Source organism: Puma concolor, chromosome B1, assembly GCF_028749965.1.
Source record: "Puma concolor isolate L17-30 chromosome B1, mPumCon1.1.hap2, whole genome shotgun sequence".
Classification (NCBI taxonomy): Eukaryota; Metazoa; Chordata; class Mammalia; order Carnivora; family Felidae; genus Puma; species Puma concolor.
The window spans coordinates 152,555,463-152,568,449 of NC_141670.1; the positions used below are offsets into that span (position 1 = coordinate 152,555,463).

The following is a 12,987-nucleotide window of genomic DNA, read 5'->3' on the forward strand; positions in this document are numbered from 1 at the left end:
AACATTGTATAGTTATTCAAGTAAAAGAATAAAAAAACACCTAGATTGGAAAGAAATAAATAAAAACTGTTTTATCTGCAGATGACTTGATTGTGTATACAAAAAAATGGGATATACAAGGAGGCTAGAACTGATAATTGAGTTTAGCAAGGTTGCAGGATATGAGATCAATATACAAAAATCAACTGTATATATATATATATATATATATATATATATATATATATATATAACTTTTACTCTAAGTTAAATTTTACTCTAGCAATTAAAAATTAGAATTTAAATTATAAAATAATGCCATTTATCATAGCATCAAAAATAAGAAGTATTTATTGATCAATCCAACAAAAGATGTAGAATACATGTGCATTGAAAACTAGAAGCTATTGCTGAGAAAAATCAATAAAGACCTGTATAAAAAGAGACACATACCCTGTTCATAGGTTAAATTGATCTTTAGATTTAAATCAATCTCAGTAAAAATCCCAGAAGTCATTATTTTGGGGGTAAAAATTCAGAAGTTGATTTTAAAATCGTATCAGAATGCAAAGCATGTGGCATGCCAAAACAACTTTGAAAACAGATCTTGAAGCTCAAGGAATAACACTCTTCGATTTCAAGACTCATTATAAAGCTACATTAATCAAGACAGTGTGAGATTGGCATGAAGACAGGCAAATAGATCAATAGAACAAAGAAGAGATTCCAGAAATATACTTTTATGTCTACAGACAACTAATTATTGACAAATATAAAAAAGCAATTCTGTGGATGTGATGTTGTTTCCAACAAGTGATGCTGAAATGCTTGCCTATCTATAGGCAAAACAAAGAAACACACTTTATATCTCACACTATGGATAAAAATTGACCAGAATTGGATTATACACCTTAATGTAGATCCTAAAACTAAAAAGTTCTAGGAGAAAAATCTTTATGACCTTTGTTTAATCTAAGATTTCTTAGATATCATATATAATATATAGCATCCAAAATTGATAAATTGAACTTCACCCAAACTGAAAATGTCTGTTCTTTGAAAGGCACTGCTAGGAGAATGAAAAGGCAATCCATAGACTCAGAGAAAATATTTGCAATTTATGCATCTGACAAAGGCCTGTGTCCAGACTGTGTAAGGAGTTCCCAAACTCAATAAGATAACTGCAACCCATTAAAAAATGGGCTAAAGGTGTGAACACACACTTTAAAAAAATGTATATAGATAGTGAACAATCACATAAAAAGATGTTTAATATAATTAGTCAATAGAGAAATGCAAATTAAAATCACAATAAGATACTGCTCAAAAATTACTAGAATGGCTAAAATTAAAAAGATATATCAAATATTGGAAAGGATGTGGAGGATTAATAACTCTCATAACACTGCTGGTGGGAATGTAAAATGGTACAGACACTCTGAAATATAAGTTGGCACTTTTTCTAAAAGCTTAAACGTGATCCAGTCATGTCATTCCTAGATATTTACTCAGGATAAATGAAGGCATATATCCATCCGTTCAAAGACATATACAAGAATGTTTACAGAAACTGTACTGATAATAGCCAAAAATCTGGAAACAATTCAAATGTTTATCAAGAAATGAATGCTTGAATAAGTTGTGGCATTTCTGTACAATGGAATACACTCAATACTAAAAAATATATATAAATTATGATACATATAAGTATATGGATAAGTCTCAACATAATTATGCAAAATAAAGCCAGGCAAAAGAGTACATGCCGTATTATTTCATTTATATAAAATTCTATAAAATACAAACTAATCTGTAATAGCATAAAGTAGGTCAGTGGTTGGCTGGAAATGGGGATAGAATCAGGAATGGGGGCATTAAAAAAAGTTCAGGAAACTTTTGGAGGTGGTGGATACATTCATTTCTGTGATTATGGTGATGCATTCACAGGTGTATACAAATGTTAAATCGAATCAAACTAAAAATGTTGTATACAGTTACCCTATATTAATTGTATCTATATATGCCTTTAAAAAAAGAAATAGAGTTTGAATTTAAAGTACATTTTTCTCTGATGGTCAAATGTAAGAGATGGAAAATTATTTAGGATTATATACATGGTGACCAATGCCAATCTCAACTTTAATGTTTTTAAAGTTTTGGTTTTAAGAAGCACATTTTCCAGGGCCCCTGGATGGCTCAGTCAGTTAAGCGTCCGACTTCAGCTCAGGTCATGATCTCATGGTCTATGAGTTAGAGCCCCTCATCAGGGTCTGTGCTGACAGCTTAGAGCCTGGACCCTGTTTTGGATTCTGTGTCTCCCTCTCTCTCTGCCCATCCCCCACTCACACTCTGTCTCACTCTGTCAAAAATAAATGCACATTAAATTTAAAAAAAACACACATTTTTTTTCTCATGAGAACAAGTAAATCATAAGCAGAAAGATCTTGTAAAAATTTCCTTTAAATGTATTTTTTCCCTACGATGAAATGTAATTTTAACAAAAACAATGCATTTGCAGCAGTAAATGAAGCGTACTGATAATCAATCCACAAAGCATAGGCATGTCCAAAAACCATCAGTTTAAGAGGCAGGGCGCCACCTTCTAGTTCACCATCACTGGTGACTAGTCACTCCAATAACAGTGCAATCCGAGGAGGGCCATTTAACTCTCTATTATCAGTGTCCCTCGAGGTTTAATAGGGGCAGCAGAGATATATATTACTATGAGGACAAATGCAATAACAGATGAGCCTTTGGCCATCCTTTTAAGTAAGGTGAATTAACAAAAGAACTTATTGGATGCTAGCTATTTTCTACTACAACTCTGTCTAAAGTTCTAGTCGCTGCAGGTTTGGCTAATTTAACCCAAGAGACTTAACCTGGGTGTGAGTAGCTGCTGTCTTTGAGATAAAAAATGCATGCACTCATATTTGAATGCACTTATTTTGTCCTATATAGCCTTTAGGTAAAAATATTATGGCATAGATAACTAATCTAAGAAATTCTTTACACAATAATAGGGAGTAATCTAAAAAGAAAATAAATTCACTCAAAAAAAGTAAACTCAATATTGGCTTCAAAGTTATTTTGATTCTTTTTATGATTTAGAATAATAGAGGGGCACCTGGGTGGCTCAGTCAGTTGAGCGACCGACTCCGGCTCAGGTCATGATCTCACGATTTGTGAATTTGAGCCCCGCGTCGGGCTCTGTGCTGACAGCTCAGAGCCTGGAGCCTGCTTTGGATTCTGTGTCTACCTCTCTCTGCCCCACCCCCACTCATGCTCTGTCTCTCTCTGTCTCAGAAATAAATAAACATTAAAAAAAAAGAATAATAGATATGTGGTTCAATAATATAAGAAGAACTATCCTATAACATGGACACTGTGCTCCTAAATATTCCAGTCCTGATACTGGAGTGCTAGGTTGATGTGGTACATCTGGAACACTGCAATTTTCTCTTACCCTTCTTTCTCCTCAAGCTCTATACCTGGGAGACAGTGTCAGGTTCCAGTTTTCCCTGCACAAGCATTTAACCCTTTTTCTTCTCTTCCATGAATTCTTCTATTTTTATTATGATTGAGGTATAATTAATATACAATATTATGTTAGTTTCAGGTGTACAACATAATGATTTGATATTTGCATATATTGCAAAACAATCATCTCAGTAAGTCTAGTTAACATTGTTATGCCATGCATAATTACAAAATCCTTTCCTTGTGATGAGAACTTTCAAGTTTGCAGCTTTCGTATATGAATGTAGTGTTATTAACTCTTCACCATGCTATATTGTATCTCCAACACTTGTTTATTTTATAACTGAAAGTTTGTATCTTTGGACCTTTTCACCCATTTCTCCCACCTGTTATCCCCCACAATCCTTCACTTCTGACAACCCACCAATCAATATCTCTGAGCTTTTTTTTTTTTTTAGATTCTACATATAAATGAGATCATACAATGTTTGTCTTTCTGTCTGACTTACTTCACTCAGCATAATGCTCTCAAAATTCACCCATGTTGTTGAAAATGGCAAGATTTCATTCTTTTTGTGGATGAATAATATTCCATTGTGTATGTATACCACATTTTCTTTATTTATTCATCGGTAGACACTTAGGTTGTTTCCTTGTCTTGGGTATTGTAAATAATGCTGCAATGAACATGGAGGTGCAGATGTTTTAAGTTAGTATTTTTGTTTCCTTTGAATAAATACCCGAAAGTGGAATTGTTGGATCATATGGTAGTTCTATTTTTAATTTTTTGAGAAACTTCCATACTATTTTCTCTAGTGGCTGTGCCAACTTACATTCTCAGCAACAGTGCACAGGGTTCCCTTTACTCCACATCCTGGCCAAGATTTCTTTCTTGTCTGAAAAGCTTCTTAATGCACTTATATTTTTAGTCTCAATTTCTCTTGTATGGCATTTTTTTTAAAGTTTTTCTCCTGTAGTTCCCATTTGTTACTCATCACTCACTTTACAAGTTGGTCAGAAATGGCCACTTCTAAAAAATGTAGACAATATTATACTCTATTAGTTGACATCTTCAAGCCCCAAAGCATTGGCTCAATTCTGCTTACCGTAGCTGCTGATTTTGAAAATTCCTTCTTACGTTTACAGTTATTTCACATAATGTTGAACATGCATTGGAATAGTCACTGTGTTTGATGATAATGGAAGGACCCTAATGTTTGTACAGTGAGGCTGTTCAGGCCAGTCTGCTCAAATTCTTCCATTCTGACCTGCATTTGAATTCTACTTTCAATAATGGTCTTTTTAGGGCAGTACTAAAACCCAATCAACTTGGTGTAAGGTGCTTTATGTTTATAGTTTTCAGTGATGAGGTATGATTTGCTTTATGGTGTGTGTGTGTGTGTGTGTGTGTGTGTGTGTGCGCGCGCCTGTGCACACATGTGTGTGATAACATGCCACATTATCGTTGCAGTATTTGTAGGATCAGTCTGTGGGTTTGGCAAAAATGGTGGAATACAAGTACAAAAGTGTTTTTCCTCAAACAAAAGATTTTGTCATATGTAATGGGTTTTGAAATTTTTTAAAATTCTGAAGTTAGAACAGGGGCTAATCCTTATGAGTGTCAAAGATGTGGAAATTGAAGCAAGTCCCATCAGTGCCTTCATTCTGAGAATAATTTTCCATGCTGGTTGCTATTCTGTGCCCTGCATGAGTGACTCAGTGTGCACCTAAGGACCATTTTAATGTGTGGCATCTGGATGGACACCTGGAAGCTGTGAAGCTTTGAACTAAGGAGCCATTAATGCTAAAAAAAAATTAACATTAATGTTGATTATCCCTCTTTAACTTGTTTCACCCACAACTGCTCAATCATTCTGCAACCGGATTACTGCCAGTTCCATATGTTTCTGTGTCACTTAGGCTTGACTAATTAAAATATTCTGTTGTAGGTGCCGCATAAATTTTAAAAGTCTGAAATGTCTCTTTAACCAATTGAGGAGACTTCTAATGTTTTATGAGAATTAATGTATACATTTCTTTTAACCTGCCAAATGACGAACATATGACCTAAAATTTTATGTTCTGTCTGGTTTTGCTTCAGAACAACAACAAATCTATGCATATCAGCTGCGTTCTAAACTTGGCCAAACTGGAATACTCTTTATAACCCTGATAGATTTCCCTTAACGTTTTCCTTTAAATGTACTCTTGCTCATGAATACCAGAATATTTTTAGCCAAAGAATCCTTGAGAAAAGGAAAAATACTCATTGGTAAGGAAAGAAATGCAAACTAAAACATCAATCAAATACCATTCCCTTTTTTCAAATTGTCACTGATATGAAAAGATAATAATCAGTGTTGGCATTCTCAAACACCGCTAATGTGAGTGCAAATTGGCAAAATATTTAAAACATAATTTGGCAGCATATAGTGAGTGCCTTGATATTTTCATTTTGTTGTTTCAGCTTCATTCAAAAAGTGTAACAGGCAATAACCAGATATGTACAAATAGTCATTAAAAATATTTATCATCGTGTTATTTTTTTATCATAGTGTTATTTAAAACAGCAGAACTTAGAAATTTAAATGAGTCATAATGCGAAAACCGTTCAATACATCAGTTCTTCCATGTGAGAGACAAATGCTTTGTTTACAATGGTTTTGAAGACTGATGCCAAAGGAAATTTTCTTTTTTTTCTACATTTTATTTATTTTTAAGTTTAAAATTTTTATCTGAAGTAGAGTTGACATGTAACATTAGTTTCAGGTGTACAGCATGGTGATTTAACAGTTGTACACATTGCAAAATGTTTACCCTGGTGAGTGACGTTACTGTTTGTCTCCATACTAAATTATTACAGTATTATTAACTATATTCCTTATGTTGTGCTTTTCATCCCCATGACTTACTTATTTTTATACCTGAAAGTTTTTGCCTCTGAATCTTCTTCACCAATTTTACCTATTTCCCTGTCCTGTAACTATCAGTTCATTCTCTGTATTTATGAGTCTCTTTCTTTTTATTTATGTACTCATTTTGTTTTTTAAAATTTCATATATAAGTACCATCACATGGCATTTGTCTTTCTCTGCCTGACTTATTTGACTCAGCATGATACACGCTAGGTCCAACTATGTTATTATAAATGGCAAGATCTCATTCTTTTTTATGGCTTAGTAATATTTCATTTGTGTGTGTGTGTGTGTGTGTGTGTGTGTGTGTGTGTGTCTATACACACACACACTACATCTTCTTTATCCATTCATTTATTGATGGGCACTTAGATTGCTTCCATATTTTAGCTATTGTAAATAATGCTACAACAAGATAGGAGTATAAATTAATGTTTTATACCGAAGGAGATTTTCTTGATATAACATAAGGGAGAAAAATCTTCCAAGCAAACCAACCCATTGCATATGTGTTTATAGAAATACTGAACTGAAAGACAGTGCATTAGCAGTCCTTATCTCCAGTGCTATTTTTACCTGTTCATTGATTTATTTTATTTTATTTACACATCTCAATAAGACCACTTTTTTTTAATAATTAGGAAAGAGCTATCATAGATGAACAAGCATAACAAAAATTGTATTTTTAAATAGCTTTAAAATTTACCTCTAGTGAGTGAGTATATTTATATGGTATATTTATACGGTCCTATTTAATTTTTAAAAATATTTGTTGGGCATCTGGGTGGCTCAGTTGGTTAAGCATCTAACTTTGGCTCAGGTCGTGATCTCCTGTTTTGTGAGTTCAAGTCCTGTGTCGGGCTCGCTGCTGTCAGCACAGAGCTCGCTTCCAATCCTCTGTCCCCCTCTCTCTCACCCTCCCCCTTCTCTCCAAAATGAATAAACATAAAAAATATATATTTTTAAATCTCTTTGTCCAAAAAAATTCTAAATTTCTTGAGCTTGAGCCTATGTTGTTTACTTCATTTTTATCTTGTGTGGTTCTTTCGGAATGCATATGGCTCAGTTAGCTCTGTGAAGTTTTGGTGAGATACATATACCCAGCCCTATTTCTAGAGATCCTCATTTCATATGCCTGTTGTGTCACTAGTGGTTCTGATGTGTACAAAATCTGAGTCAGGAGTTTGCTTTTTAAATTTAATTGATAGTGAAAGATATGTTATTACTTACTACCTCGTTAATGGCAAGTATTTATTAGAACTTAATTTGAGTTGGTTCAGATAGGTTCATTTGGACATTGGTTTACAATGTAGTAACACCTTGGTATAGAGATTAATTTGAAAAACAGTTGTCTCAGTTCCTTTTGGATACTGGCAGGGTACAAATAGACACACAATAAAAATAATTTTTCTCTACCTGTAGATTCCATGTGAAGAATCACTATGTAAACACTAGTTGGGAGATAAAAGAACCAATAAATTAAATCAAGTCAGGTCACATGTCATTTGTTTCAGAACATATGCGTTATTTTCATTTTCTGTTGTGGAGCCAGGCCACATATTTCTGGGTTTTTACTTTTCATCCACTTCTTCCAACATCACTAAGAAAATAATTTTCAACCTATTCTCTGACACTTCATAAAATAGAGCAACAACAAGGATCAACACAATGGCACAAACACTGAGTAATTCGGTTATATAATTAACTGTTTGAAACCATACTCCCCAAACAACACACACTCACTGGTAAGAAATATTTTTCACTTTTGATTATTATTCTAACTGATTTGTGTTAGTAACAGTTGTCCACTTATGGTTTCTGAACAGTCAAGCCCCTCTTCCAAGTCAAGCTTAAAAGACATTGCTCTTTTGACACAGTTATTTTTATTTTTATTTATTTTTTAATGTTTTTATTTATTTTTGAGAGAGAGAGAGACAGAGACGGAGTACTAGTGAGAGATGGGCAGAGAGAGGGATACACAGAATCCCAAGCAGTTTCCAGGCTCCCAGCAGGCAGCACAGAGCCCGAAGCAGGGTGAACTCACAAACCATGAGGTCATGACCTGAGCCCAAGTAGGATGCTCAACGGACTGAGCCACCCAGGTGCCCCTTGACACAATTTTAAGTGGCTTAAGAAGTGATCTCCCTGGGCCCACTTTGATCCCATGGGAATATATTCTTGCTAATTTTGGTGCTCTCCACCTTTAGCTATGGAGACGAGCAAACTATTTTTAGTTAATGTAAGGAAATAAACCCAGAATGCTTGCATTGTAAACAGTGATTAAAAATTTAAAATCTTATTGCTAGTGCTACCTTAAATTCATTGCATTTGAACTATTGATTTATTAGTTTTTAGGAGTGAGTGCTGTTGAAGTAACCAAACAAGAGGCCCTGAATACCAAGGTAGCGCCGAGGCCTCTGTGGCAGCCTACCTGAGTCAACCAAAACCTCAGCTGGAATCAATGCTCTTCCTTATGAGAATATCAAATTTAAGAACAACCAATCACAGACAAGCAGACTTTCCCACAGGATGGCAGCTGCTGAAGCCATAGCCAGTCGGTTTCCTTGCTCTGCTTCTGCATCTTTTCTATAAAAACCTGTCCCCCAGCTCCTGTCTGGGAGTGTCCCTAACCACTTTTGGTTTGGTGCCGCCTAGTTGTGATCTGTGCATCATCAAATAAACACTGGAAGATTTTAAGGTACCTCAGTTTACCTTTTCACAGACCTTCATATAGAAATTTCTAGGCATGACTTTTGATGATGAGTTGCTACTTACAAATCCGTTGATCAACAAATTAAAAAATATTTGGGAAATGTTTCTTTACATATTTCCTGAGATCTTTCGTAAATTTCTCCAGTGTTTAAAATGCTACTGTTTTCAAATGCTTCCTGGAGTCTATTTAAAAAGCCTCCTGATTTAGTTTAAAGCCTGCTAACCTCAACTTTTTTATGTTCCTGTGTAGTAGGAGTGTATCTAGTCACCACTTTTATCAGGAGGACATTTTAGAATTTAAATATCATAGAAAATATGGAATGTTCCTGGAGAAGGTTGATCTCAATAAACAGAACAGGAATAAACTTGCCCGGTAAATAGTCTTTAGGAACAGGATTACTTCGCACTAACCCATTTGGTAGGTAATTTAGAACCTCTGGGTGAGAAGGAAAAAATGTGAGGCCTTATCAAGTTAACTGTGTGGCAGTAAGCACAAAGTTCATATCAAAGGTGAGATCTGGGCAAGCTTATTTAATTAACTGTCTTTGGTAAAATTTAGAGCAAAGACCATGGTTCCTTCAGCAGAGAAACGTATTTCCATGTGAGTTAATAACAGTTTTAATAATAATAACAACTTTTTGTAACAATAATTACTTTTCAGGCATCCTAAATTGAGCAAGATGCTCCAACATCTTGAAGACACATCAGTTAGCTTTGCGTAGATTATATTAATTTTGAATACAAATATCTGCTTCTGACTGTTGTGTATGTGAAACATATGCGGGTGGTCCACACGTTGCACAGCAGTGCCGAACCACAAAAAATGATTATGCAGGCTCACCTGGGCGGCTCAGTGGGTTCAGCATCTGACTCTTGATTTTGGCTCAGGTCATGGTCTCACAGTTTGTGGGATCGAACCTCAGGTTGGGGTTCAATCCTACTGCACAGAGAGAAGCCTACTTGGTAGTCTCTCACTTCTTGTCTCTGTCCCTCCCCCATTCTTTCTCTTTCTCTCAAAATAAATAAATAAACATTAAAAAATGACTGTACAAGCTGGAAATGGGAAAGTGATTCTAAAACAATGGAGAAAATTACGATTGTTTCATGATCTTTAAAATGTTTTGGTGCAAAGGTATTAAAAACTCTCTTATTTAAGGTTATAAATCTATAGAGAAATAAATAAAATATTAAAACTAGTGTTTATTTAGTATACTGTTATTTAAAAATTAGAAACAAAAAGGTTTCTTTTTGTAAAAACCTTATCAAGAACAGTCTGAACAGCACTTGCCTTCTTTTTGTTGTATAAGTTATATAGATTCTTTTTTAATGGCTTGACAATTATTAGATTCTTTTCTAAGTTTGGATCAGCTTTCAACACAATATCGTTTGAGTTTTCTATGTTGTGAAACATCTTTGAGAGTTTCTTTAGTGTGAAGTATATTTATTATTATTATTGTCGTTGTTTTAGAGAGAGAGCACATGAGCAGGGGAGGGGACAGAGGGAGAGAGGAAGAATCTTAAGCAGGCTCCATACTCAGCATGGAGCCTGATGCAGGACTCCATCCCATGACCCTGGGATCATGACTTGAGCAGAAATCAAGAGTCAGAAGCTTTGCTGAGTTCCTCTGGTTGGATATGCATAGTTATGTATGTTGGTGGCACTGTCAACATTTCCACGGTCAGCTCTTTCATCTAAAACTTCATTTACACAGAATTCAAATCTAGCAAAGTTATTTTCACAGCGAGGTAGAAGTTTCTACCATTTTGCACGCATTTTACTTCCTGCCATGATGCTTGAGTACTCTCAGCTGCCCTGCTGTAGGTCATGTATCTTCCCGAACTCAGCTAAAGAAATGACACGATCTCCAATTGTAGCTTCAGTGGTCTGTCCAAAAGTCCATCTAAGATTAAAAAAAAAAAAAAAAAAAAAAAAACAACCTTTAAAAGTCGAAATACCTCCTTGGACCAGAAGCTGGGTTAATCAAGTCGTGTATAAAGGCAATTTTCCCATTTTCATGCAAGTAGCCTAGAAAATTAGAGTGAACTGCAGTGTTGTCCACCAGTATTGGTATTAGTGCTTTAAATGTTACAGGATATTTTGTCTTTTGCATCTCTCTACCCCTGGAAGATAAGGAGGCGACACAAGTACATGTTTTGTTGTCTGTGCCTGAGTAGCAGGTATACAGTGACCAATCAGTACCAGACGTTGAAAGAAATGACATGATTTGTCACTGGCCGTGTTTTGCATTTGTTATTTATGTCCTGACTTGTGCATTGAAGAGATAGCAGCGGACTGTTTTTTATGCAGTCACTCTCAGTGAATATAGGCTGGTAGCTGAAATTTGAACAGTGTTTTCTGGGAACTGGTGTTATTTAATTAAACCAGAATAACTGAAATACTGTGCAAAATGAGGCCTACTTTTACTAAGCTTTAACAAATGTATCTGAGGATTCTGTGCTGAAATTTTTTCTTCATAAAAATGCGTTCAGCTGTTCGTTTTTTTTCAATTGATGACAGTAAGCTTTAAAATGTAGGAAATAATTTTAGTTTGGTAAATCTTAAAGCATATATTCTTTTAACTTCCTTGCACTAGTAAGAAGAATAGTAGATAGAATCTGCCTTCCTTCTTTATGTGCAGCTCAGGAAGGAAGATTTATTTCCATTTCCCCCTGTGTATGGTCAGCCAAACAGTCACTAAAGATCGCATCTATAGTGTACTAGTATATATAACAGAGGACCGCATGTTGGACAAAACACAGACTTTCACTATGCGAACCTGCCCAGAGTGGACTCTTAAAGAAGAAAATATGCCCATAATTACATGCACAGCATCCTTGAGAAATTGGGGAAATTTGGGAATGTAGGTAACAGGCCTAGGGAAAAATCCTTCATCTGGCAAATCAACAAAAAGGAAAGTTTCCCTCAGGTTCTAGTAACTTAAAACAATTTTTTAAAACAGGTTTGCTGAGATATAATTTGCACAACATAAAATTTCCCCATTGTAAGTATACAGTTCAATGAGTTTTAAAAACTGGGAACACTTGATAAATTTGCATGTCATTCTTGTGCAAAGCCATGCTAATCTTCACTGAGTTGTTCCAATTTTTGTTCCAAGGTATTCTGCCAAGTCAAGAACTCTCAGAATTTTAATTTTTGGCAGAAAATTGCCATCTAATGTTCTTCAGAACACAGGGGACGGAAATGTTAGTATTTATTTTATGATGGACTCTGGATGTATCTTTAGTATTTGTTTGGGAAGCATTTAAGAAAATATATCGATAGATAATGAGATCCGACTAAAGTGTACTGAATCTTCAAATTAGTTTTAGTATGTAGTTATAATCCATATTTTATAAGTAAAAGAAGACACTTCCTCAAGGTTAAGAAACTCAACTGAGGGAAAGGACTGGTACATTTTGGACCTGGGATGTGATCTCACATATTCTGACTCATATCACATTGGGATAGAAGATTCTCTATCTGGTGGTGATCCATCAACTCTGATAATAAGTTCTAAGTTCTCTGCATGTGGCATTTCATATAGTCCTTATGAGAGCTCTATAAAGTAAATGCTATTATCTAGTGCATAGATGAGGCAGTTGAGATAGAGTTACCTGAGACATACAGTCCAGGGTTATAAAAAAATAATGGGAGACACAGTTGGGGCCCTAATTTAGCTACTTGGGGCCTAGAGTAAACTATACTTACCTAACATGGTCTCCCTTAATATCCACTGACTATCCAGAGAGGAGACAAAGACTGGGGCCCCTTGTTAGTACTTTCCTTATGAAGTATAAAGAAAGAATGGTAAGGGAGAATTTCCATGACTCTCTGGACAGGATTTTCTACATATCTCACAAACCACATTCTAATGGTGAATCTGTTTTATATAACGATATCGAT

General features: G+C 35.1%; 1 non-coding gene across 1 annotated transcript; it reads right to left on the bottom strand.

Annotated features, from left to right (window-relative positions):
• Positions 1-12,110: 12,110 nt before the first annotated feature.
• On the bottom strand, positions 12,111-12,220 carry LOC112859164 (U6 spliceosomal RNA). Its single transcript, XR_003223476.1, has one exon. It is a non-coding gene; the product is annotated as a U6 spliceosomal RNA (small nuclear RNA).
• Between the last annotated feature and the right edge of the window lie 767 nt (positions 12,221-12,987).